At 28.3% G+C, this 4,366-nt stretch overlaps 1 pseudogene; it reads right to left on the reverse strand.

Moving 5' to 3' along the window:
• Positions 1–4,366, reverse strand: part of LOC107013494 — a 58,154-nt pseudogene that overhangs the window by 45,184 nt on the left and 8,604 nt on the right.

A 4,366-nucleotide genomic window follows, 5' to 3' on the forward strand; every position in this document is an offset into this window, starting at 1 on the left:
TATATATATATATATATAAGAACAAATAATGACTTATTTGGTACTTCTAAAGATATTTATGCTTTTAAAGTAATGTAAATAGATATAAATATTCTGTCGGTTCATTTTTACCTGTAAAATTTGGGTCTTAAAAAATGATTTGAGAAATAAGTAATTAATAATAAGGATAAGATATAGAAAAAATAATTGGTTTTCTTCATATGTTGAAAATAACATGTAAAAGTGAAATCTATTTTTGAAATAATGGATAATTAAAAGTGAACAGAGGAGTAGATGTATTTTACTTCATTAAATTACTTAACTATGATAAGTTATACGGAAAATTGTCAAAATGCTTGTTACAAAAATGTCCTATAATTATTTTTGGAAAAGAAATGTACTTTTTCTAATACATCTTTTTCTTAATAAAAATATTGTAGCCATAGTTAATATTTATGTATGTAATCCATTATTTATTTTGATTTAGATAACGATAAAAGATTCCTAATAAAAAAGAAAAAAAATACTTCTCAATATATTCGAAATTGAAGGATGATAAACACTTATTACTTAATAATTTTAAAGTTAAGATACAACAATTATAATGATTAATGCATAAAACACCATACTTAATTAAATTGCTTCACATTAGCAAATATCTTTAAAATATCATCAATAAAGCTATTGCTGGTCATTTTTTCATATTAACTTCAAAATTAACGAATACATTGGCAAATTGCAATAATCATTAAGAAATAAATATATTCTCTATTTTACTAATATATTTTAATAATTATATAAATGAGAAATAATGATGCAATTAATATGATATTATATATAAGCCATATATTAGTTAAGAAAATATAAAATGTAATTCTATTTTAATTGATAAAAGAAGATTAAGAAGAAGAAAATATTGTTTTTTACTTTTAATTAGTTAAAGGGTTTTAAAAGAAAACAAATACATAAAATTCTTTTAAAACAATATTTTGTTAAGATTAATGTATTTTAAAAGATATATTAAGTAGTAAAGGTACATTTGTATATGAATTACCTTGTTTGATATGAAAGCTTGTTGATGTAAAGAATACAATTTGAATAACAACCAATATAATTGCAAATCTAATTTTATTTCACTTTTGTTTGTAATTAACTGACCTGGTTAGATATGGAAAATTATTTATTTAAAGAAGCTCAATTAGAATAAAAATCAATTGCACATCTAATTTAGCCTTCACATTCATTATGTCTAATTTTATATTTGACTGATCTTGTTTGATATGGACATTTATTAATTTAAGAATATCTAATTTGAATAAAAATCAATTGCATACCTAATTTAGTCTTCACTTTTACTATTTTTCTAATTTTGCATTTGACTTTTCTTGATTGATATGGAAACTTATAAATGTAAAATAAAATTGAATAAAAATCAATTGCACGCCTAATTTAGCATTCACTTTTATTATGTCTAATTTTATACTTGACTTACTTGGAAATTTTTTAATGTAAGGGAACACAATTTGAATAAAAGTTAATTGTATACCTAATTTCACTTTCACTATTTTTAGTATAAATAGGAACTTTGTATTGTGCTATTGGTACACCATTGTTCCATCTTCCTCTAATATTCTTGGGCAATATTTTGGTCGTAGAAAATCTTTGTATCATAAGAAGTCAACACTAGAATTCATACTTAAAAGTAAGTTATTTCTTTTTTGGGTGTTTTGAAGTTATTTAGTTTTATTTCTCTCATGTCGATTAATGTTATTCCTTCTGTTTTCCTACAATTGATACATATGCTTAAATGACTTTTTTTTTGATCCATCTCGGGCTAAGGTCAAAACCGAAGTCAAGAATTTTAGCTTTAAAATTTTAATTAACAATTCTTGTTGTTTTTTTGTGCATTCTAAATAAATTATTTTTACATACATATTTTTTTATTCATACAATAACGCCTTGAGCTTTTCCAGTCTGTAACCATAGTAGATTTTCTCTGAGTGAGACCATTGAAAACACTTTTGATACATGCCGAGAAATAATGACATTTTAATGATTTGTTTTAAATTCGTCAAACCACATCAACCCCTTTTCTTCCTTCCTTAGACAAAATTGTTCCACTATTGAATGACTATTTTTTGCAGCAAAAGTTTAATTATACAGACCTTAAGTTTAATTTGGAGTCTTAATTGCTTCTATTTCGACTCTTTCTATGACATTAACCCCCCCCCCCTAATTCAAGCAATTTCAGAATTTTACTCTCCTTTAGCCCTAATATGAGTTTTACTGCTCTTCTTTTTGCTTGTTAGGTCGTATTCTTTTTATTTCATGATGTTTTTTTTTTTTTGCTTTGATGTAACTTTTTTTTCCAGTTTGATTCAAACATTCATAACGCCTTGTCGTGTTAGTGTATAATCATGTAATGTGTTTGTGTTTTTGTAAAACTGTTTGTTATTATACTAGATTTATAGGATGAATTTATGTCCTTCCTACTTGCAAATGTCATTTGTGCCGGTGAAAACAAGTACCTCAAAAAAGTTACGGAAGAAGAAGCATCATCATATGATTGTTACTAGATCTCTATCGGTATTTAAGCACCTAAAAGTTGATAGCATCAACAAATTTCCTGAAAATTATCGTCCATCTATTTGTCAAATCAATGTTCAACAACATGATTTATTGATTAATCATAAGTTGATTGTTCCCAAAATTCCATCAGCTTATACAAGAAGTGAATGGTTTTCAAACGGTGGGCGGGTTATACATGGATTTAATTTGCCCACTATTTCTGAATATGAGCATATTCAGAAACGAAAAAAAGTTAGAGAGACTCTCAAACTTTTTGTTGATGAATATACTAACCTTTTTCAAGAAAAGAAAGCAGAAACACAAGGAAGACACTCTAATAGAATAATCAATATAAAGGATGCAATGATTTTGAGAAATCAGGAAAAGTTGGTAAATTCTAAGTGTTTGTATGTTCCTGGAGCTGAAATTGGTGATCGATTACGATTCAAGGTAGACCTTGCTATGGTGGGACTACATCATAAATTTTTAGGGGTATCGATTATGTGAATGTTAATAGAAAAAAGGTTGCAATTAGAATTGTTGATTCTGGTCGAAACGAGAATGAGACCATATCTTCTCAAAATTTCATTTATGTAGGTCAAGGAGGGAATCCTAGGGTATATATTAATGCGAGAGTGGAAGATCAGAAGCTTGAAAAGGATAATCTTGCCTTGAGAAACTCAATGGATTTGGGATATTCAGTGAGAGTTATTTATGGTCATCCAAGCGTTAATGGTGAAAAGACCATAAATAACTCTCATTGAATATCCCAAATCCATTGAGTTCTTCAAGCCAAGATTAATTATCCTTTTCAAGCTTCTAATATTCCACTCTCGCATTAATATATAGTCTAGGATTCCATCCTTGACCTACATAAATGAACTTTTGAGAAGATATGGTCTCATTCTCGTATCGACCAGAATCAATAATGCTAGTTGCGACCTTTTTTCTATTAATATTCTCATAATCGATACTCCTAGAAATTTTATGATGTAGTCCAACCATAGCAAGTTCTACCTTGAACCGGAATCGATCACCAATTTCAACTCCAGGAACATGGCCAAAGGCCCACTCAGAATTCACCCATTTTTCCTGATTTATCAAAATCATTGCAGCCTTTATATTGATTATTCTTTTAGAGTGTTTTCCTTGTTTTTCTGCTTTCTTTTCTTGAAAAAGCTTAGCATATTCATCAGCAAAAAGTTTGAGCGTCTCTCTAACTTGTTTTCATTTCTGAATATGCTCATATTCAGAAATAGTGGGCAACTTAGATCTATTTATACTACGCCCACCGTTTGAAAACCATTCACATCTTTTATAAGCTGATGAAATTTTGGAAACATTCAACTTATGATTAATCAAGACATCATGTTGTTGTACATTGTTTTGACGAATAAATGGACGATAATTTTCTTGGGAAGTGTTGATGCTATCAACTCTTAGGAGCTTAAATACCGATAGAGATCTAGTACCAATAATCTGATGACGTTTCATCTTCCGTAACTTCTTTGAGGTACTTGTTTCCACCGGCACAAATGACATCGACAAGTAGGAAAGACATAAATTTATCCTATAAATCCAGTATAATAGCAAATAGTTTTACAAATACACAAACACATTACATGATCATACACTGACAAGACAAGGCGTTATGAATGCTTGAATCAAAGTGGAAAAACAAATGTTACATCAAAGCAAAAAAAAAAACATCATGAAATAAAAAGAATACAGCTTAACAAGCAAAAAATAAGAGTAACGAAACTCATATTAGGGGTAAAGAAGAGCAAAATTCTGAAATCAATTGGAATGGGGGGGGGGG

This window comes from Solanum pennellii, chromosome 3 (assembly GCF_001406875.1).
Source record: "Solanum pennellii chromosome 3, SPENNV200".
NCBI classification, from domain to species: Eukaryota; Viridiplantae; Streptophyta; class Magnoliopsida; order Solanales; family Solanaceae; genus Solanum; species Solanum pennellii.